This window comes from Fukomys damarensis, unplaced genomic scaffold (genome assembly GCF_012274545.1).
Source record: "Fukomys damarensis isolate Sample0158 unplaced genomic scaffold, DMR_v1.0_HiC HiC_scaffold_39, whole genome shotgun sequence".
Lineage (NCBI taxonomy): Eukaryota > Metazoa > Chordata > Mammalia > Rodentia > Bathyergidae > Fukomys > Fukomys damarensis.
Window position 1 is genome coordinate 124,635,225 of NW_022900951.1, and position 24,289 is coordinate 124,659,513.

General features: G+C 42.0%; 1 protein-coding gene and 1 long non-coding RNA gene across 3 annotated transcripts in view; one reads left to right on the forward strand and one right to left on the reverse strand.

The window, feature by feature from the left end:
- Nucleotides 1–24,289, forward strand: part of Mamld1 (mastermind like domain containing 1) — a 112,278-nt gene that overhangs the window by 4,288 nt on the left and 83,701 nt on the right. The window lies entirely within an intron of this gene.
- On the reverse strand, nucleotides 925–1,471 carry LOC117284787. Its single transcript, XR_004515878.1, has 3 exons — nucleotides 1,432–1,471; nucleotides 1,129–1,262; nucleotides 925–988 (listed from the first exon to the last, which is right to left on the reverse strand). It is a non-coding gene; the product is annotated as an uncharacterized LOC117284787 (long non-coding RNA).

The following is a 24,289-nucleotide window of genomic DNA, read 5'->3' on the forward strand; positions in this document are numbered from 1 at the left end:
TTTCCTCGGTTTCGCTTTCCAGGGGGCGCCCCTCTGTCCCAGGTCCCCGCTCGGGGCTGCTTCGGCGCCCACCGGAGGCCAAGGCGCAGGCACCGGAAGGCTTTCGCCGCCCTGGGACTGGCTGCACTTGTTCCTTCCCGCTCCCTCTGGCCGCTGAAACTCTTCGTGGGTGCCCTTTGTTTGAAGGGGCAGAGCGGGTAGGAGACATCACCGAGTCAGGGTTCCCAGCAGGGCGGGCTCAGCAGCCTCCTGCCTCCGCGCCCACTCAGCGTCTGGCGCCTGGGGGTGTCCTGAACACCGAGGCTGCCGGTTTTAGTCTCATTGGTGACTTGGCGGCCCTGACCTTTACACCTACTCACCCCCGCAAACAAAAAGAAAATTTGGGGGAGCCGGGCTTGCACTAGGACTCCTTAAACATTTTCGAAGTAGCCTCTGGCCATCCTCCCGGCCTGCTCCTCCCAGTCCCCCAAAGTGGCGCACTTCTCTCTCCCGAAGTTTGTTAGGAAAGAGAACACCGATAATGAAAGTGACAAATACGGGGAAGTGGGCGGGGCCCAATCGGAGCTGGTCAGTGTCCCCAGCCGGTCACCCCCTGATCCCTGCCCCGCCCCCTCCCTTTTAATGAGATGCCCGGGTTCTGTTTGCCTTTTCCCTTCTCGCCCCACTCCTCTCCGTGCCCATCTCCTGAGGTGATTAATAGTGTTGGTCAAGCGTTTGTTTTCTGGTCTTTGGAGTAGAAGGTGAAGCGTTAACCTTCTACAACGCGCGCATGCACACACACACACACACACACACACATATGCATGCACACCAACTGCATCTGAAACCGCAAGAAAGTAATCAAAAGGTAAGCTACTGGTTTTAGTTTCTCCTCCCCACCCCCTTTGTGCTTCTCTTCTGGAGCAAGATCATTGGAAAATAAAGCTGCTGATGTGCGAGATGGAACATATGGTGCCTCCATAAGAGAGGAGCTGAAATGGCCTTGAACCTGCAGGACAGACCAGCTGTTTGCCGCCAGCCAGAGCAGCCAAGCAGCTTCTTCCCCTTAAAGTAACAGCCTCTTTCTCCCCTTGACCAGTCTGCCCAGGGGCCAGGACATTCTGCAGAGGGCACGCAGTGGGCTCCTACCCTGCTTGGTGGCTCCGTGGTGTTCCAGCGCCTGTCCCTAGCTCTGGGGTCTGTGTCACCCTCTGCCCTTTCCTGCTCCTCTGGGGTGGGGATCTTCTCTCGGTGCTGGTGTGAGAATGTGGCTCAGAGTGGACCTTGGAAAGGGGGAGGCAAGAAAAGGCCAAGAAAGAGGTGGCGCAGGGATTTCCAGGCGCCTTGGGGGGGATGGGGAGATCTCTGTCTTATTCCTACTGGGTGGAAGCACCAGCGTCTTTCCCCTCTTCCCCCCTTAAAAATATCTCCGGAGCTGGAGCTCTTCCTTACCAAACCATCCGCTTCCTGCCGTGACGATCTCCAGTTTTCCCTCGTCCCTACAATGTGTTGGGGGCAGTTTGGGAGAAGAGGAGCTTTAGCAGATACAAGGAAATTCCATGTTAGGAAATCATCCACAAAGGGTGACTTTGACTCTTTTCCTGCCACTGACGCTGACAGTGACACAGATGTGTGGGTTGAAACAGGAACGGCACTGAGTTTTTAAGCTCAACCAGGAAATAGCCTGTTGCTGGGTGGGGATGGAGGGGCCACGTTGGAAGGTAGGAGACTCACTGCTGTCAGCCCTTTCAGTAAGGAAATGATTCCTCAGGCTTGGTCAGCATGGTTAATACTCCCTCCCTTCTAGATTTGATGATGTCAGGGCTTAAAGTGCACCTGTTAATGAGGCATCCCTAGGAAACCCAGTGACTGGGGTTACCAGAGGGATACAATGGATGTTAAACAAGTGGCTTCTCTGACAGTGGTTGCACTGCTGTTCTGGTTAAACAGGCTACTTAATGCTTACCTGTGTTGTGTCATTGTTATTGAGTCTGTAAATACAGCACAGGAAGGAGAAAAGGCCTCATAGAGCCGAGGGGCAGTTGGTGCCGGGCGGTGAGAAAGAGCTTGTGTTACAGAGTATTTACACACGGAGACTGATGCGCAGTTGCGGGGTCCTGCTCCCAAATTACCAGGTGGGGAGCATTTCTGCCAAGGAAGGAGATGAGCTCCTGCTTCTCTCCCCTCGCCCCACTCCAGTTGCCCACTCCCCAATTTTCTTTTCTTTTTCTGAGGATTCTGGTTTTCTTTTCCTGCACTGAGGCATTGCAGAGATCATTAGATTAGGAGCTCGGGAATCCATGTTCTGCAAACCTAGCAGAGTACTCTTGGGCAAATCCACCCTTCCTCCTTGCCTTCTCTTCAGAACCTGAGTCTGGTTCCCTTCCAGATCTAAAGCACTGACTTGTGAACAAAATCGTCATTCTCTGGGAAAGTAAAACAGCAGGTTCAGCCATAGAGATAAAGAAATGGGGCAGAGATTCCAAGGGACAAGGAGAAGAGGTGGAGTAAAACAGTGGCAGAAGGTCAATCAAAACCGTATTAAAGGGCGAAGTGCTCCCTGGCTTGCATCTTTCCAAGTGTGAACATCTAATCCAGCAGCACAGACAGAGGCCCGGGAAGCAATCCAGAGTGTCTCTTGCTCAGTGTTCCTAATCCAGCCATCTCCCGGGCCACGGCTAGCAGGCCTCCTAATCCCTGGGTCGGTCTGCAGATAACGGGATTGAGATTGTTTGATACTGGACAGGCCTGCTTCCAAACGACTCTTCAAATTAAGAGCAGAGGTGCTGCCTTGTGGTTGTTTAGCCAAGGTTGTGAGCACAAGTAGGCCTTCCATCCGCACACAGGTACTCCACTGAGGTGTGGTTTGGAACCCATTGTCTGGAGCCTTTTCTTTCCTCTTTAGGCCCCAAGCGTGTTCTAAAAATTGCATTTCCAACTTTGAGGATGCAGCAGCCATGCAAGAGTCTGCCGCTGTCCTGCTTGGTGTTTGTATTGATTTTTTTAAACGGGTGGGGGCGGACATTATGAAGAAGGACCTTTCAGCCTCGGAGCTCTTTGGCAATTATCTCGCTGCCATAAATGTTGATACACACATAATGGATGTAACTAAAAAATCTTATCCAAGCAGAAAAGGCTGAGTGTTTGTTGGAGCAGATAGAATGCTGAGAGTGTGAATAGACCAACCCAGATGTCGCTGGGGAGGGAGATAAATGATGGAGGAACAGGAGCCGGTTACTATGGATCAGTGCAATAAACCAATTCCCATCACACACCTCTCACCACACCACCGAGGAGTAACCTAGGCAGCAGCAGTCAACTGTGTGGCAGGAAAGAAGCAGCGCAAAGCTCGGGTGCAACTGGCCTGACTCTTTTAGACATTAAGTCTTTAAACATCGTTAGGACTTTGAGAAGGAAGGAACCCGAAGGGATTTTGTCCCACATCGTTTTTGACTGTGGCGTAGCATAATCTACCCTGTCTGACGTGCGTGGTGCTCAGCATCGTCAGTACAGCAGAAGGGCATTTGGAATCGGCACTCTGAGGCCGGAAGGAGATGGAGAATGGAGGCTGAAGTTAAGGCTCAGTCTGGGGCCAGGGCAACAGGGCCTCCAGAGGGATCTTGTCTTGTCTGGCTTCAAGTTGCTACTTTAGGGCTGGGCAGCCAGCCCCTCAGAGGGCTTGAGTGGGTGGGCTCTGTTGGTGCTCGTAGGAGGCTGTTTTGGTCTCATCCCTAACGAGACTGCAGTGCTAATATCTGCCTCTGGAAGTCCCAGTGCCGACCTCGGAATTTTAAGTGGGACAGTAGTGTCACATGCTTGGCGCGTCTAATTCTGAAAGACTGGCGCACAGTCTACTAGGTTTGGGGAGGAGGGCACAGCATTTCTAAGACGCTTGTCTGTCAAGGATTAATTCAACCTCTAATTACTACATTTTCTTTGCTGTTTATTGCATGAACATGTCGTAACAAAGCTCAAAGAAGAATGCCACTTTATTGTGCGGCCACTTTAAAATTGATTTCCCAGATACGGAGTTAAATCTGACACACTTGGTGTTAAGATGATTGTGCTGACGTTGGAACTAAAGCGAACAGACTGGTTGTTTCTAGCGACCCCCAGCAATGGGCTAAAGAACATGACTGTGTTCCACACAGCAGTGGTCTTCAAAATGAGCCCTGAAATTACCGACTCAGTCACTGCACTGACCCCACTGCGGCGCCCGTGCCCCAGGGAGCTCCGGAAGCTGCCGGCACATGGCCCAGGTGTCCCCTTGGGATTGTGACTGTGCCCTGAGTAGTGGGGCGGCTGGGGTCACTCCCTGCCCGCTAATGGGACCGGTGGTGAGGTGAGGCCTTTGTCAACTTGGAGCCTCTCAAGAGCTGCCCTGGGGCTTGGCCGGGCCCATGAAATCCTAAGATTAAGCCAACTGCCCATCTCCACACAGGCCTCTCCCTCCTCCTGGTCACCCCCAGGTGCCCCCTACCCATTCTCACTTGTGTTAAGCCAGCCAGAGTTGCCAAGGGTGGGTAAGTGCAGACTGTGTTGAAAATGAGTGCTCTGTACAGGACCATGATGTAGAGCAACTGCGATTCCTGCCCCTGGCTGGGGAGTCCTGGTCCATGAGTCATGCATTTATATTTTGCCCAGAATGTGTGTGAGACCCCCACTCTGAGCCTTCCGTGGCATGCTGGCACGGCAGTGGTGGAAGAGGACAGGACCCAGCCCTCCTTCCTTTGTGTGGCCTCATTCGCCTGCACTGCAAGCACAGGAATGCCAGCTCTGCTACAGACTCGGTGCTGAACGATGGATGGAGAGTTTTCAGGTTGGAAGAATGGAAGCTGATGATCACAGAGAAGAGGAAACTGAGGTCCAGGGACTTCGGCAAGTGGCCCGCATTCCCTCGGTGCAGACAGAAACCTGGTCTCCTGTCAGTCGAGTCCGGAATGCCCGTTTGCACCCATGTGTGCAAGGCAGACAGGCGTCCCTTTGAGGCAGAGCGGCTGTGGTGAGGGGACATGCAGGGCATGGAGGAGGGACGTTTTTGACTGTGGCGTAGCATAATCTACCCTGTCTGACGTGCGTGGTGCTCAGCATCGTCAGTACAGCAGAAGGGCATTTGGAATCGGCGCTCCGAGGCCGGAAGGAGATGGAGAATGGAGGCTGAAGTTAAGGCTCAGTCTGGGGCCAGGGCAACAGGGCCTCCAGAGGGATCTTGTCTTGTCTGGCTTCAAGTTGCTACCCTAGGGCTGGGCAGCCAGCCCCTCAGAGGGCTTGAGTGGGTGGGCTCTGTTGGTGCTCATAGGAGGCTGTTTTGGTCTCATCCCTAACGAGACTGCAGTGCTAATATCTGCCTCTGGAAGTCCCAGTGCCGACCTCGGAATTTTAAGTGGGACAGTAGTGTCACATGCTTGGCGCGTCTAATTCTGAAAGACTGGCGCACAGTCTACTAGGTTTGGGGAGGAGGGCACAGCATTTCTAAGACGCTTGTCTGTCAAGGATTAATTCAACCTCTAATTACTATATTTTCTTTGCTGTTTATTGCATGAACATGTCGTAACAAAGCTCAAAGAAGAATGCCACTTTATTGTGCGGCCACTTTAAAATTGATTTCCCAGATACGGAGTTAAATCTGACACACTTGGTGTTAAGATGATTGTGCTGACGTTGGAACTAAAGCGAACAGACTGGTTGTTTCTAGCGACCCCCAGCAATGGGCTAAAGAACATGACTGTGTTCCACACGGCAGTGGTCTTCAAAATGAGCCCTGAAATTACCGACTCAGTCACTGCACTGACCCCACTGCGGCGCCCCTGCCCCAGGGAGCTCCAGAAGCTGCCGGCACATGGCCCAGGTGTCCCCTTGGGATTGTGACTGTGCCCTGAGTAGTGGGGCGGCTGGGGTCACTCCCTGCCTGCTAATGGGACCGGTGGTGAGGTGAGGCCTTTGTCAACTTGGAGCCTCTCAAGAGCTGCCCTGGGGCTTGGCCGGGCCCATGAAATCCTAAGATTAAGCCAACTGCCCATCTCCACACAGGCCTCTCCCTCCTCCTGGTCACCCCCAGGTGCCCCCTACCCATTCTCACTTGTGTTAAGCCAGCCAGAGTTGCCAAGGGTGGGTAAGTGCAGACTGTGTTGAAAATGAGTGCTCTGTACAGGACCATGATGTAGAGCAACTGCGATTCCTGCCCCTGGCTGGGGAGTCCTGGCCTTAATCTCATCAGGAATCTAAAGGGAGAGGAATCTTGCAAGTCACTTGAGAGCAGATGCCACCTATCACGTAGTCGAACAAAACGATAGTGGCTTGCAAATCGGGAAGTTTGGCAGTTTGGTGATTGCCCTTTGGAAGGTGCGCTGTTTGGGACAAGCTTTCTGAGCCACGGGTCCCTGGTGCTGCAGGGGGAAGAATGTCCTCCTGTATGCTCTGGTACTTTGGGCAGGTCACTTCCCCTCTGGGCCTCAGTTTCCCCGTCTGTACAATTAAGCAATGAACTGGGAAAATCCAAAGGACTCCTCCACCTCCAACATCTCATGATTCCCTGAGAAGCCAGTTGTCCAAAATATTTGAAAAGGTTGTGTAATAATTTGTGCTTTTTAAAATTACTGGAGACTTGAAAGCAGGGGGATTTTAGTTTTATTTGTGGGGTCTGGGACTGTTACATAAATCATAACTAAGCTGTAGAAGTTTTGGCTAAATACAAATAGTTGATGTGTATTTATGTAGGACCAAAGATTAAGAACGTTGGAAATTCCCTCAGAGACCCCATTTTACACATGAGGGTGCAGGGGCTGAGAAGAACCCCCACTTGTCAAGGGTCGCCCAACAGGTTGGCCAGAGTTGAGCGAGGCCAGGCCTTGGGACCCCCATCTTGAAGAAACATCCACATCCCCAGCTTCATGTGAGCCTGAACTCAGCAGAAAGCAGGCCTGAGAGGCTGTGATTTGTAGCTGTCAAACAGTAGCTTATCAGAAAGGAATTTTTGTTCCTCGCCCTTGCCCTAACATCTACTAGCTATTGTCAGCTAACAGTAAATATTTAATTTTGTTGGTCTTGTACCAATGCCCAATTGAAAATAAAGCAGATTTTTGAATAATGGGGAGGGTGGTCCCTAGGGGCTTGTTATTTGAAATTATTTTATTTTAAACAGATGGGTTGTTTTAAATTTGACTTTGTATTTGGTAATTTTCATTACAGAAAGAAAAAACAAACTCAAAACACCCCACCCTTATTTTTGTAATGAGTAACAGTCTGTCTTGTCTAAAAGAAGCTTTTAGTTTCTCAAACGTTTGCACCCAGAGCACTCAGCCTTAGTTTGTTTGCTTTTCAATCACATAAATGTGTTGGCTACTGATAGCTCACCAGGTGCTTAGCAAACGCTCCCGGCCCAGCCCCCACTGCCTGCCACTCAGGACCATCTCTGTGTGTTCCAGCCCAGCTACCTCTCTTCTGACCTGGAGCTGGACCCGGTAGGGGTGCCGAGGCAGGGAGATTGTGGCCTGAGTGTCAGGCCTAGGTCCACCGCCTCACTGTGTGACCTTGCACAGCCTGTGTCGCTTGCCCTCGGCCTTCAGTGAGGGCTGTCTGGGGCTTCCTCTCAGTATGTCGGATCCTTCTATTCGGGGGATGTGACGTGACCAGTAATTAGCCCTTTGCATGCCTTCTAGAGGCCACATCCAGTGAGGTTTCTGAAAGAGGTAGGTAGCTATCTAGGCCAAATGCACTTTTAAGTATGCATGCTTTCTACCCACATAGACGGCTGCCAGGTTCTTAGAAAGATGTATTCATTCCCTCCCCCAACCCATGTTTATTAAGAGCTATGGCCTTGAAACCAAGACAAGAAAGACTGTGTAGAAGAAGAGGTTGCCCATCCCCTCCCTCCACTGTCGGCCCTCTTGGCAGTGGGCCTGGCATCTGTCTGGCTGCCCCAGTCCTCGCATTTGGATAACGGGGAAGGGGGAGCTGGTATGAAACTGGAGCCTGAAGTAATCCAAAACTGGGAATTGGGTGCTGGTCAGTTCAGTTCAGGAGCTGGTTAAAAGTTCCTTTGAAAAATGGATTCAACAAAGATTTCTGTGTGTCTGCTATGTACCGGGTTCTGTTGGAGGATGGATCAATGGACAGAAGGATGGACAAGTAGAAACATGAGAGTTAAGATGAAAAAAGCTACTAAATACCCAGGCTGAAAAAGTGCAAACTAATGATATATCAGTGATACAGAGTGAACAAAAGAGAAAAAAACACATGAAAGTACTTTATTGGTGGAGACCAATGATAGATAAGATTAATAAGTCAACTGTAAGGGCCAGGGATTTAGCTCAGTGGTTCTGCCACCTGCCTTGTAAGCGCAAGGTCCCGAGTTTGATCCCTGGTACCAAAAAAAAAAAATTAATAAGTCAACTGTATACTACCAGGGGTGATAAGGGCCTTGAAGAAAAACAAATCAATGATAGACAATGATAGACAAGATTAATAAGTAAACTCTCTATCTGAGGTGATAAGGGATTTGAAGCCAAATAAACCATAGGCAGGAGTTAGGAAGTGCTAAGGAAGGGCACAGAATAGACAGCAAGGACTTGCTGAGAAGGTACAATGTGAGCAAAATCTTTCAAAACCATCCATCAACTAGGCCAGTGCTGTTCAAAAAAATACGATGCGAGCTACAAATGTAAGCCACATGTCATTTAAAATTTTCTAGTAGTCACATTAAAAAAAAGAAGAGGAAGAATTAATTGTAATAATATATTTTATTTAACTGTCTTAGTTACTTTCTTATTGCTAGGACAAAATACCCGACACCCCCAAGTTAAAGGAGGCAAAGTTTATTATGGCTTATAGTTTGCAGGGTAGAGGGAACTGCAGCTGTGGGAAGCAGATCAGAGGAGGAAGGAGGGAGACAGACCCTTTCAGGCCATGCCCTAGTGACCCACCTCTTCCAACCAGGATTCACCTCCAGCATCACATTTAGCTATAAACTCATCATTGGACTTACCTGATAGCCTCCCAAAAGCCCTACCTATGAGCTTATGGGGATTAGAGGGAAACATCTAGATATAAACCATGACATTAACCAATGCATTAGACATTTATTTTAACATGTAACAAACATAAAAGTTGAGAGATTGTGCACTCTTTTATCATGTTAAGTCTTTGAATTCTAGTCTGAATGTTACATTTAAGCACATCTCAGTTTGGACTAGCCACATTTCAAGTGCTCAGTAGCCACGTGAGGCACCGGCTACCATATTAAGTGGCACATGAGCCAGATGCTTTGAGTTGAATACACTGTATTTTATAGGGTGCTTTCTTTGCTGAGTGAGATGAAGTTATTTAAAATAACAGTACTACGATGAATATGTTAATCATTAATTTGCATAAGGTCTTTCATCCTGAGTATTCAGTAGCCTTAATATCTTAACTCTCCTGTATCTACCCGTCCTTCCATCCCTTCATCCACTCATCCTTCTATCCATCTGAAGTGTCCCTACCTGAACCTGGTTCCCAGTTTTTCTGCCTTGTAGGCTGGATTCAGTGGACCAGTTGGCATCTGTCACACTGAGCAGGGCTTGAAGAGCATTGGTAATGGGTCCTTTGTCAGAAGGAGGGCTCACTTTTGATTTGAAGTCCATCCAAGTGACAGTTGCCATTTCCAGAATGCCAGCCTGTGCCTGGAGAACCTGTCTTTTTTTTTTCATTGAGTTTATTGGTACCTTTTAGGTATACAATATAGTTACATTCATCATTGGGATCTTGCACCTCTACACAACGGATCTTGGTTGGAGAACCTGTCTTGTTGTCTCTTGGAAAGCCACCATAAACTGAGAGGTTTCCTGAGGGTGAAGCCTCAGGCCTTCACTCTTCTCCAGCTCCAGCTCCCTAGGGCAGTGATGGTGAGTGAACCTTTTAGAGCTTTCAGTGATAACAAGCATGCCATAGGTTCACCACCGCTGTCCTGGGGCATCAATTGGTCATTTCTAACCTTTTTGTAATTTAATTTTTCCTTGCTATAAATTCAGACTTCCAAAAGAATTGCAAGAATAGTTCAAACTATTACTGAATAGCTTTCACTCAGTTCTCCAAATGTTAACATTTTAACACATTTTATGTTTTATCCACCATCCTGGTCTACCCACCCCCCCACACACATACAATTTCTTTTTCCTGTGTTAGAACAAATCACAGACACAATGTTCTTTTAGCCCCAAACATTTCAATGTACATTTTTTATAAACAGAATTCTCCTACAAAATCACAGGATGCTAAGCAAAGTTAGGAAGATAACATTTGTACTAACTTATGTAAAATCCTTAATCTAAAAGACCTTACTTTGATTTTGCCAGTTGTCCTAATAATGTACTTTATACTAAAAGAAAATCCAGGGTCCTGCCCTGCATTCAAGTCAGCTGTCTCTTTAGTCTCCTAGAATCCAGGTGGATTTTTCAGTCTGTTTTGGTGTCTGTTGACGTCGATATGTTTGAAGAGTACAGACCTGTTATTTTGCAGAATGGTCCTCAGTTTGGGTTTGTTGTTTGATGGTTAGACTCAGATTCTGTACTCAGGCAGGGGCCCCACAGAACTGTTGTCAGTGCCCTCGGTGCCCTGCATCGGGCGGCACCTGAAGCCACTGTGTCTCACCTCTAGTGTGGTCCCTTTGATCACTTGGTTAAGGTGGTGTCTGCCAGGTGTCTCCTCTGTCGAGACTCTTTTCCTTCCTCTTGCAATTAAGGAGTATCCCAGGGGAATGAATAGATTTTTGAAGCTACGTTAGTATCCTGTTACTCTTCAGATTTCACTCACTAGTTTGGTCGCATCCATTGATGATCCTTGCCCGAGGCAAGTTTAGTATGCTGGTTGCCAAATAATGAGTTTCTGACTCCATCATTTTTTCTATATTTATTATTTGGCTTTCTACTGTAAGAAAGAGTTTTCCCTCCCCAATCATTTCCCTCCCCGTCATAACTAAATAGATTCACTTGTATTTGTTGAAATTAGGTAGACTTAGGGGGCCGGGGATTTAATTCAGTGGTGCCACTGCCTGCCTCACAAGCAGAAGGTCCTGAGTTCGATCCCCAGTACGAAAAAAAAAAAAAAAAGAAATTAGGTAGACTTGTGAGTTCTTATTTTATTCAATGAGTTAAAGTCTTTTATTATCATTATTTATTTTGATGCTCAGATTCTTCCAGGTTTGACCAATGGGAGCGCCTTCAAACTGGCTCCTGTGCCCTTTTGTCTGATTGTTCTCTGAGCATGGCCTTCATTTTTGGGACAAGGTATTTTAAGCCTATCTTGTATCTTTCCTTCCTCAGTCCTAAATTCGGCCATTTTCCCAAGGAATTCTAGTTTCTTTTATGAATGTTTAGAGACCATGATCTGCTGCTATGTGTGTAATCATTTCTACAGATGAGTCTTACTATTAGTTCCTTTCAATCTACAAAGCTAAGAAAGTTATCATTTAACATGTCTATTTCTTTTATTATTTTGACAATATATATTTCTGTATCTGCCTACCTATCTATAAGCCATGAGTTCACATTGATTCCTCTACATTCCGATCTGCCTTTCCCCTTTCCATATCGATAATTCCCTTCTTAGACAGCACGAAACCTCTCTGCCAGTATCCATAATACAGTTACACCTTAATCCTAGAATACACAAAAAGTAGTGTCAGAATAGCTAACTCACAACTCAGTGGTCGGCTGTATTGTGTTATAGGTTGCTCTCAATGTTTTGCAATTATAATGCTTCAGTGAAGAACTTGGAATGTCTGTATTTTCATATTGTTGAATCTGTATCTTCAGGGTAGATTCCTAGATGTGTCCTTGGTGTGTCAAAAAGTAAACACAAATGCAGTTTTGTTATATATTGCCAAATTCCCCTCCAGAAAACTTTCACCAATTTGCATTCCCATCAGCAATGCATGAGAACATCTCCCCCCCACCGAAGCCTCACCAACAAAATGTTTGTGATACTTTTTAATTTTTGTAAATCTGATAGGTGAGAACTGGTATCTCAGTGTAGTTTAATTAGCATTTTTCTAATTATGGGTGACGTGGACCATCTTTTCATATTCTTAAGAGCCTTTTTGATATTTTGTGTGTGTAAATTATCTGTTCAAGTCTTTTCTTTCTATTTCCACTGGGTTTTTGCTCTTTTATTTTCAGTTTGGAGAGGTTTTATGTCGTAGGGACATTAGTTTTTATCTGTGATAGTTGCACGTTATTTTTCTTAATTCATTTGTTGTTCTTTGATGTTTATGTTTTCTTTAGCATTCAAAAGAGCTTTATGGAGTCAGATTATCACTCTTTCTTTTATCATATTTTGACAGTAAGTTACAATTAGCCTCTCATCACCCCCCAGGTTAAAGATATGATATATGATGTGGCTCTTACCCTTGGCACAAGGTCCCCATTTATCACAGACACATTTTTTAAATGTCCATCTTTTTCCCAGTGATTTGAAAGGTCACCTCTGTTATACGCTATATGTACCTCAGTCCATTTGGGAATATGTATATATATATACTATTCCACTGGTTGGTCGATTCTTCCTCCAGTATCACACTGTTTTGACTATAGAGCCTTTATAAGATGATATTTAAAAATATTTCATTTGGACATAATTGTAGTCATATGCAGTCTTAGGAAATAATTCAAGAGCAATCCCCTATACCCTTTACCCAATCTCCCGCCATGCGAAGTCTTGTGTAGCCATAGTACAGTGTCACAACCAGGACACTGACGTGGGTACAATCTGTCCACCTCAGTCAGATCCCATGAGTTTCCTGTGCAGCAATTTGTGTGCAAGTTTGTGGGTGACAAATTCAAAGCAGTTAATCGGAAGTGTAGGCTCACATGACTGGCTGCAGTGAGGACGAAGGGCAGGTCCATTGCCACAGGAGCCTTGATACCCCATGTTGGTCTTAAACCCCACACTGAATCCCAAACCCCTGGCCACCACTAATTTGTTCTCTATTTCTATAATTTTGTCATTTCAAGAATGCCCCACAAATGTGGTGGTGTAGCATGTGATCTCTCGAGATTGGCTGTTTGCACGGAGCCTAATTCTGACAGTGGAGTGGTGCACTATGAGGGTCCATTCTCAGGGATACATAGTGATCCTCATTGGGATTTAAATTCGCATTTCCCTAGTGCTTACTGATATCACACATCTTCATGGAGCTCATTTGCCATCTGTGTGTCCCTCTCAGTGAAAAAAAAATTCTTTTTGGCCTATGGATGCTCAGTAGCTCTAGCAACATTTGCTGAAAACTTTACTTCCTTCAGTGGATTACTTTTGCACATCTATCAGAAAAGAGTGGGGCTTATATTTGTGTGGGTCTATTTCTGGGATCTTTATTTGGTTCCATTGATCTGTGTGTCTGTTTCTCTGTCAATACCACACAGTCCTGATTAATGTAGCCATATAATAAATGCTAACGCAGGCAGAAGGATTCACATTTATCAAAATTGTTCTGTTCTAGGACCTGTATCCTTCCATACAAATTTTAGAATAAGCTTGTCTGTATTTACAAAATACACCACTGATATTTTGATGGAAATTACATTAAAACTATAGGTCAGTTTGGGCTAGGGATTTGGCTCAGTGGTTCTGCCACCTGCCTTGCAAACACAAGGACACAAGTTCGACTCCCAGTACCAAAAAAAAAAAAAAAAACTATAGGTCAATTTGAGACATGATATCTATGTTAAGTCTCCTAATCAATAAATGAAATATGCCTCTTCACTTATTTAGGCCTTTATTTCTTTCAAAAGTATTTTGTAATTTCCTGGATACAGAGCCTGTGTGTTTTTCTTAGATTTAATATGTAAATGTTGTGTTTTCTTTGAAGCAATTATAAACAATACTGTTTTTTTTGGTTTTTTTTTTTTTTGGTACTGGGGATTGAACTTGGGTCCTTCCGCTTGCAAGGCAGGCCACCGAACCACTGAGCTAAATCCCCGGCCCCTAATACTGTGTTTTTTAAAAGAGCTTTATTGACAAAATCCACACACTTAAAGTATCCAATTCAGTGGTTTTTAACACATCTTTAGAGTCATACAATCGCTACCAATATCAAATTTCAGAATATTAGTTATCCTGGAAAGAAACTACACACCCATTAGTAACCATTCCCCATTCTCCCTGACCCACCAGTTCCAACAACTATTAATCTGCTTTCTGTAGCTATGGACTTTCCTATTCTTGATTTTTTCCTATAAATGAAATCATATGAGAGGCAGACTTTTGTAATTGATTTCTTTTTCTTAGAGTAGTATTTTCAAGCTTCATCCATGTTACAACTTGTATTAGTATTTCATTCATTTTTATTGCCAAATAATATTCTATGATGTGGATACACCACTTTTGGTCTTTTCGTTCATCATTTGATAGAAATTTGAGTTGCTTTTGACTATTATAAATAATATTGCTATGAACATTCACGTATAGGTTTTTATGTGGACAAATGTATTAATTTTCTTGGGTACATTCCTAGAAGTAGAATTTCTGTGTTGTGTGGTAACTGTTTAACATTTTGGGTAACTGCCAAACTGTTCCAAAGTAGTTGGACCGTCCATTGTGCCATCTTACAATGTGTAAAATTTCCAGTTTTTCCATATCCTTGTCAACACTTGTAATTTTCTATCTTTTGGATTATAGTCACTTGAAGTGTTATTGCAGTGGGCTTTGATTTGCAGTTCTCTGCTGACTGAAAATGTTGAGCATGTTTTCGTGTGTTTATTGGCCATTTGTATATCTCCTCTGGCAATTTCTGCTAATTTTTAAATTGAGTTGTCTTTCTATTGTTGAGTTGTAAGGCTTCTTCATATATTCTCAGTACAAGGCCCTTATAAGATACATGAATTTTTAATAGTTATTATGTTCGCTAGGTCATTTTTCCACCTCCTTGATGATATTATTTGCAACACAAAGGTTTTAATTTCAATGAAGTCTATTTAGTTTTCTGTTATCATTTATACTTTTGGAATGAAATCTAAGAAACCCTTGCCTAATCCAGGGTCACAATGATGTTTTTATGTTTCTTCTAAGAGTTCGAAAGTTTAATTCTTACATTTAGATTTATCTTCCATCCTGAAATATTTTAAAATATTTAAGTAACAAATATGATGTATATCAAGGTACACAATGTGATGAACTGAAATAAGTATACATTGGGTATTAATTGCCACAATGAAATTAATTAACACATCCATGAGCACCCGTAGCTACCATTTTCATGCGTATGTTTATGTGGTGAGGACATGCAAAATCTGCTCCCTTAGCAAATTTTAAGAAAAAAATAGTGTTGTTATTTATTATAGTTGTCATACTACTGATTAGATACCTAGAACTTATGCATCTTTTTTTTCAGCTTTAATTGAGTTTATTGGTACATTTTAGGGATACAGTAGTTACATTCATTGTTGGGATCTTGTACCTTTACACGACAGGTCTTGGTTCTCATTTTTTCCCCTTGTCCCTGCCCTCCCTTCACCCCCTCCTCCCCTCCCATCTACAAGCACTTTATTTCCATCTTTTCATTATCTCACATTTTTTTCTTTTCCCTTTTTACCCTTCCCCTACCCATCACACCTTCCCTACACCTTTAGCTCCTTTCTTCCCATTTCACCAAGTCAGTAATCTTATTAAGATCTTCTGTATTATTGCAGATTATTCACACCAGAGAAACTATTTGGTATTTACACATGTGTGCCTTATAAGTTATGCATCTTATAACTGAAAGTTTATGCACTTTGAACAACATCCCCACCACCACCAACAGCCACTGGCAGCCTTGCTACTGTTGGCTTCTATACGCTCAGCTTTTTAGTTTCCACATGTAAGTGAGATTGCACATATTTGTCTTCTATGCCTGGCTGACTTCACTTAGCTCAATGTGCTCCATATTCATCCATGTTGTCATAAGTGGAAGGATTCCCTTTTTTATCCTGAATATGTGCTTACTTATATACATATGTCTATGTCACATTTACATGCATATCACATTTTATGCACACATCACATCTTCTTTCCCCATCAGTCTATCAGTGAGCACTTAGGTTGTTTCCATGTCTTGATGATTGTGAATAATGCTACAATGGACATGAGGAAACTGATATGTCTTTGAGATATTGATATCATTTCCTTTGGCTATATAGGCAGAAGTAGGATTGCTGGATCATATGATAGTTCTATTTTTAAAGTTTGTTTTGAGGTACTGTTTTCCATAATGTCTGTAGCAATTTATATTCTCATCAAGATTACAGGGATTCCCTTTTCCCTACAGCCTCCCCAACACTTTTTGTCTCTTTTCTTTAATAGCCATCCTAACAGTTCCAAGGTAATATCTTATTGTGTTTTTACCATAATTTCCCTGATGATTAGTGATGCCGATCACCTTCTCATATACCTGTTGGCCATTTATTTATCTTCTTTAGAAAAATGTATATTCGGGTTGTTGCCCTTTTTTTATACATGATTAAAAAAAAGAGTTCATCCACATTCTTTTCCATGTAAATATCCAGTTGTCCCAGAACCATTTGTCCGAAAGACTATGATTTTCACATTGTATTGTCTTGGCACCCTTTTCAAAAATCAACTGACATAAATATAAGGTTTATTTCCTGACTCTGTTCCATGCCATTGATCTATATACTTCTATCTCTGTGAAGTATGGTATTATGATTTTAGTTTAGGTTTCCAAATGTTTGGTTTGAGTGTATAAAATGTGATTAATTTTTGTGAGTTGACTTTTGAACTTACTAGTTCTAGGAGTTATTTTGTCAGTTCCTTTGATTTTTTTCCATGTAGACAATCATGTCATCTGTAAATGTGGACAAATGTATTTTATCCTTTCTGATCGGTAGGCTTTTCGTTTTATTTTCTTCCCTTATTATACTGGCTACAACTACAAATAATTTGGTGACTAGCAGTGCTGCGAGCAGATCTCTGTGCCTTGTTTACATTTTTAGAGTGAAAACAGCCAGTTTTTCATCAAGTATGCTAATTGTGGAGATTTGGAGATGTTCTTTACCAAGTTGAGGAAGTTCGCCTTTATCCCAAGTGTTCTGAGTTTTTATGATGAAGGGATTAGAATTTTTCAAATTGTTTTTCTCTGTCTATTGATAACATAATGTGGTTTTTCTCTTCAACTTGTTAATATTGTGGATAACATAGATTAATTCACAAATACTAAACCAGCTTGCACTCCAGGATTAACTCGACTTGGTCATGACTTATCATATATGTATATATACACATATTTATCACATATATTTTCATTCTTTGATTGGATTTGTGATTTAATGTTTTGTTGATTTTTAAAATTTAAATTCAGGGAAGACATTTGTTTACTTACTCTAATTTTCTTACTCTATACTGTCATAAAATGAGGTGGGAAATCTTTCTGCCACTTCTTTCTGGGAGAGATTGTGTAACAGTGGTATTAATTTTTCTTCAAACATCTGGTAAAATTTTCCAGTGAAATCGTGTAGGTGTGAAGACTTCCTTTTCAAGAGTTTTTAACTATAACTTCATTTATCCAGGCATTATAGTGCAATTCAGATCATGCATTTAACACTGTCTGAGTTGTAGTTAGCAAACGATTTCTTAAGGAATTTTACGTCTGTCTTCATGAGGGGTTTCAGTCTGTAATTTTCTTTTTGTACTACCTTTGGTTTTCTTATCAGGGGAATATTTAATTTCATGAAATGGATGGAGAAGTCTTCTCTTTTCTGAAGGAGAATGTTACATAGAATTCTTCAGTAAAATTTTTTAAGACTGGAGATATGATGAATATTTTTAAATTATAAATTCAATTTTTTCAGTAGTGATAAGGCTATTCAAATGATCTATTTTGGTAGCTTGTGCTGTGCAAGGATTTGGTCTATTTCATCTAAGTTGTCACGTGTAGACTTTTTGGTAATATTCCTTTATTTTCCTTTTGATGTCCAGCAAGTCTGTTGGTGTTTTTCCATGCTTCATTTCTGATATTGATAATTTGTATCTTCTATCTTTTCACTCTTGCTAAGGGTCAATTTTATTGCTCTCTTCAAATAACTAGCTTTTTATTTCATTGATTTTTCTATTGTTTTTCTGTTTTCATTTCCATTAATTTTTATCTTTATTACTTCTTACCTTTGGCTACTTTGGGTTTGTTTGGTACTTCTGAAGTTACTGAGAGGTAAGCTTAAATTATTGGTTTAGCTTAAGACCTTTCCTCTTTTCTAACATCTGCATTTAATGCTATACATTTCCCTCTCAACACTGCTTTTGCTGTGTCCCTCATATTTTTATGTCATGTTTTCATTTTCATTCAGTTCAATTAATTGTTAAATTTCCTTTGAGACTTCCACTTTTAGCTACAGAGATGAATTATTTAATTTCCAAATATGTAATGATTTCCTTGATTTTATTTGGTTATTGCTTTTTAGTTGGATTCCATTGTGATCAGAAAATACATTGTGTGTGATTTTGTTTTTAAATTTTCCAAGACATATTTTAGGGCTCAAGATAGATATGGTCTATCTTGGTGTACGTCCTATGGGCCCTTGAAACAAATATGTTATCTTCTGTTGTTGGGTTTAATATTCTATAAGTGTTATCTAGATCCTGTCGATGAATTATGATTTTTCTATCTTTGCTAATTATGACTAGTGGTTGTATCCACTGATGAAAGGTGGAGTGCAGAAGTCTCCAAGTGTAACTATGGATTTATTTCTCCTTTTATTCTCTCAGTTTTTATGTCACTTTGTGTGTGTGTGTGTGTGTGTGTGTGTGTGTTTTGTACCAGATATTGAACTCAGGTCCTTGCACTTGCGAGGTAGGAGGTGGAACCACTGAGCAAAATCCCTAGCCCCTTATGTCACATGTTTTAAGCCTCTGTTATTTGGTGCATGCATATTTGAAATCATTATATCTTCTCAATGGATTGATTATTGTACTGGTATGTGCTGTCTGTCTCTAATAATTCTTTGCCTTAAAATCTTTTTCTGATATTAATATAGCCATTACTTCTTTTTACAAATTAATATTTGCATGATATAACTTTTCCATCCTTTTACTTTAAACTTACCTATGTTACTGTATTTGGAGTACCTTGCAATAGAAAACAGCTAGGTGGTGGTGTTTTTAATCTACTCTGGTAATCTCTGTGTTTTAGTTGGTGTGTTTAGACCAAATAAATGTAAGGAAATTGTTGATTTGTTCCAACTTAAGCCTACTGTTTTATTATTTGTTTACACTTTCCCTTTTCTGGGTCTCTCTCTCTCTCTCTCTCTCTCTCTCTCTCTCCCTCTCTCCTCCTTCCCTCCCTCCTTTCCTCCTTCCCTTTCCTTTGCATATCCACACTTTGCTTAAACATATCTTAGAATTCTATCTTTGTGTATAGTTCATTTTTATTATATCAGACTGTATAGTTTTCTTACTAATTATTCTAGGTATTGTAGTAGTACATAAATAATGAATCATAGCCTACGGTCTACATTTTATCAGTTTTAGTGAAGTACAGAAACTTTACTTTTTAGTTCCTTTTACTCTCCATATTTTTAAAATATAATTATCAGAAGTATTTCCTCTATACATAGCAAGCATCAGATTAGGTGCTTTTACAGTTTTTAGTTCATCAATCAGATATGATTTAGGAAACTCCTGAAAAATAATAGCTTTTTATACTTAGAAAGAATAGTTTATTATACTTATTACTATTTCTACTTATCCTTAATTTCTTCTCTCCTTTATGAAATTTCAAGCCTTCTTCCACTATCACTTAGGCCACCCTGCCTTGGAGCCAGCCGATTTTGGACTGAAATCTCTACCAACTGTAAGCCAAATACACTTTTCCTCCTTTAACTTTTGGGGTCAGGTATTTTGTCTCAGCAGTGAGAACAGTCACTAAGTCATGATATGTAAGAAAATGATTGAATTTTATACATAACCTTGGATCCTGCAACCTTGGTATAATTGTTAGTTACAGGAGTTTTGTTGTGTTGTTTTCAGATTTTCTACGTGGATGACTATGTCATTTATGAACAAAGATAGTTTCATTTCTTCATTCTCATTTTGTATGCTTAAAATTTCCTTTTTATTATATTATTACATTAGCTAGGACTTTAAAACTGATGTTAAAAAGAAGTGATCAGAGGAGAGACCCTTGCCTTGTCCCTAGTCCTAGTGGGGAAAGCTTCTAGTTTCTCGCCATTTATATTTTTTAAAGTATACTTTATCAACCTGAAGAATTTCCCCTTTATTCCTAGTTCACTGTGAGTTTTTATTGTGAATGAGTGTTGGATTTTGTTTAGAGTTTTTTCCATATTTATCAATATAATCATGTGGTTTTTCATCTTTAGCTTGCTGAGATGACGGGTTACATTAATTGTTCTTCAAATGTTGAACCAGCCTTGCATAACAACGTAAATCCCACTTGGTCATAGTGTATAATCCCCTTTATTCATTGTTGGATTCAATTTGATACATTTTGTTGAGCATTTTTGCATCTGTGTTAATGGGAGATACTGATCTGTAGTTTTCTTTGCCTTTGGTTTTAGTATTAGAACAATGCTGGCCTTGTTGAATTCAGTTAAGAAGTAGCCCCTTTGCTTCTATCCTCTTTAAGAAACTGTAGTGAATTAGTCTTTTGCTTCTTCATTGTTCAATAGATTTCACCAGTGAACCCTCCTCGACCTGCTGCTTTCTGTTTTGGAAGGTTATTAACTATTGATGGAATCTCTTCAATACACGCAGATTTTTCAGATTGTGTATTCTTTCTAGTGTGAGTTTTGGCAAATTGTACCTTTCAATGAGTAGGTTCATTTCATCCAGTTTATCAAACCTGTGGGCATTGAGCTAATGATATTCCTTTAATGCTTTTTCATCTCCATGGGCTCTGTAGTGATGTTCTTCTTCCATTTCTAATATTGGGAATTTGTGTCCTCTTTTTCATTAGCCTTGCCAGAGGTTTATCAATTTTACTGATCTTTTCAAGGAATCAGCTTTTGGTTTTGTCAATTTTTCTTGTGATATTCCACTTTCAAATCTGTAGATTTCTGCTCTAATTTTTATTAGTTTATTCTCCATACTTTGGATTTAACTTTCTTTTACTAATTTCTTGAAGTAGAAATTTAGACTACTGATTTTGTAATTCTCCTCTTTTCCAATGTATACATTAAATACTATAAATCACTCTCCTATCACTGCTTCTGCCACACCTCACACATTTTGATAAGTAGTGTTTACATTTTTATCTAGTTCAAAATATTTTTAGATTTTTTTCTTGAGATTTCTTCTTCGACCCATCTATTAATTTAATTATTAGTTGTTTAATTTCCATGGATTTGGGGACTTCCAGCTATCTTTCTATTATTGATTTTTAGTTTAATTCAGTTATGGTTTGAGAACAGACACTGTTTGGTCTCTATTCTTTCAAACTTGTGAAGGGCTCAGAATGTGATCTACCCTGGTAAATGTTTCATGTGAATTTACAAAGTATGGGTATCTGCCATTGTTGGATGAAGTCGTGTATTGATGCTGCTTAATAGTGTTGAGTCCAACTGTGCCCTCACTAGTTTTCTGCCTGCATGCTCTTTTTTTTTTTCCTTTTTGCCTGTTTTATGTTAGATCCTTGTGCAGTCCCCTTCTCAGAATGTATGAGACTCATTAAGGAAACCCAGGGGACTCACTGCTGGGTAGATTTTCAGTCTACCATCCTAGGTTGCTCATCGACCTTCTAGGGTCTTCCTACACCTGTTTTTTTAAATTTTATGTCTAGATTTGTGCTTGTTTCTGTACTCGGCTTTAATTTTTTAAATTGTGGAAAACTACATGGAACATAAAATTTACCATCTTAACTATGTGTAAGTGTACAGTTCGGTATTGTTAAGTATATTCATATCACTTTGCAATGTGTCCAGGTTTTTCATTGTAAGAGGGAAGGCCTATCTTGATTTGAGCCAGAAGTGTCCTTAGTATATTCTGTTGGCTGTGCTTGCATGTTTGTTTTTTCCTGCGAAGTTTAATGACAACTTATCAAGCATTACTAAAGAACTTATTGGTATATTTTATTGGGATTTATTGATTTTTATAAGTCAAACAGAACTGACATCTTTACAATGTTGAGTCATTTACTTGTGTGCATCTATTTTTGAGTCTTTTAGTTTTCGGATTTCCTTCATTGAGATATTTTACACTGCTCGCCATGTTTATTCCCAAGGATTATTATCCTCTTTGCTCCTTTTGTAGTTTTGTTTTGGCTTTTTTTTTTTGAGATAGGGTCTCACTATATAGTTGAGACTGACCTAGAACTCACTTTGTAGCCCAGGCTGGTCTCGAACTCACAGCGATCCTCCTGCCTCAGCCTCCCGAGTGCTGGGATTACAGGCATGAGCCACCGCACCCGGCTTCCTTTTGTAAATGAGGTTTTACTTCTTAATGTATTTGTCCCATCCCTGCTTGTTTGGGTAGATGAAGCAAATCAGTGCTCCAATCTGGATCTCCAGCCTGTCACTTGAGTACCACATACAAACTGGGGACAGGGCATTTCGCTCACTCAACTGGCTAGCCGTCCTTCGTCTTCAACTCAATGGGTATAAAGTTCAGTTTATCTTCTTCCATGACCACCCTAATCCTCACTCCAATGATGTTGATAGTCACCAGACATAGGCTTGCATATAGGTTTTGGACTCTCATGTAGAGCAGCTCATTTAATTTCTGTCCATTTGTAATTGTCACCTATATGTGATACATGAGATATATAGCACAAGTACATTCCTCCTTTCAAAAAGAACCCTCAACCCATGCCTTCAGTTTGGACCATTGCTTAAGCTTTTAACAGTTCTTTTTCCATCTTTATGTGGACTTCTGATGAGGGTTCTCCTTTGATACAGTCCTGGCAATGGCTCTGCCAGGTTCCAGAATACAGACTGAAAGCCAAGCTTCTTTACCTAACGTCCACAGAGTTTTCTGATGCTGGCCTCAGCTCCAGCTACTCTAAAAATGAGAAGTAAAGAGAAAGACAGGAGGAGGAAGAGGAGGCAGGGTTCCAAATAGCTTTCCAAAGGCCCATGTGAGCATTATTGTTGTAGGTATCCCTTTTCTCTTACTCTGTTAATGGAGGTGCCAAAGAAGTGGCAGCGTTGGCAGTTTAGTAGGAAGGCTGTCAGTGATGATAATCACGCGAGGGCATTTTCAGCGTAGACTCAATAATGGATGTTCCTAAGCCCTTGCCACAATCGAGTTGTAGTCATACATAGATACTGCCATCAGGGAGCTTCTAGGCTACTGGAGGAGACAGACCAATAAATAAGCAGAACATCAGTGACTAAATACGAAACAAACTCTCAAATACCGCCTTCTCCATGAACTCCTATAGGACATTTCTGTTTTCTGAAGTTAATGCTTGCAGCCTTGTAGTATGATTACTTCTGAAAGAGTAATTCCCTCGGGGCAGTTTCTTCTGCTCCATCTCTGCATCTTCCACTCTGTCTTCCTTCCCCATCAGCATCTCATTCGCTCCTGAAGCTCCCACTAAGGTGTCATTTCCTCTGGAACGCCTTCTCCTTCTCCAGTCTCCCTAGGCAGAATTCATTCCTTACGTACTTCCCAGGTATCTCTCTCCATCGTGTACTATGATAAGCATGGAGTATGAATTGCTGGTGACATGTTCTTTCTGCACTGTAGCTGCTTACAGACAGTGCAGGTTTCATCATGCTCAGGGCCTTTCTCTCAGTGCCTAGCACTCCGGCATGTGCCGTCGGCCCATCTCCCCCACTGAGCTGCAAGTCCAGTGCCCAGCCCAAGTCGTCTCTTGGTGGAGAGACACACAGAAGCCGGAAGGGGCTAAATGAAGTGATGTTTAGGCTCGGGGAAGGGGGAGCATACCTGTGCCTCAGAGGCCACTTGGCAATAAGGAACAGGTCATGTAGCACATAGGGCATCACCCTCAAGCAGCTAGGCCTTTGCTTAGGCCCTAAAGTCATGAGTTTAGGAGCCCCAGGGGACCCAGATGACTGAAGAGCATGACAGAGAAGGGACACAGAGGATCATGTAGAGGACTCTGAAGGCCGTGCTTTGGAACTTGCCCTGGAGGGAGTAAGGAACCTCCTATTTTTGAACAGGAAAGATGGTGGTATCAGTGGTTTAGAAAGATCTTTCTGACTGCAGTATGAGGGACAAATTGGAAGCAGAGACTAGAGGCAGAGAAGCCTCTTGGGAGGAGGCTGTGGCAGGAGTTGAGGGGAATGGTGAGGAGTTTCTCCCTCTGGCCCCCGTCACCCCCAGGTAACCACTGATCTGTAGTGTGCATTTTTTTTAAGGGCTTTGTGAGACC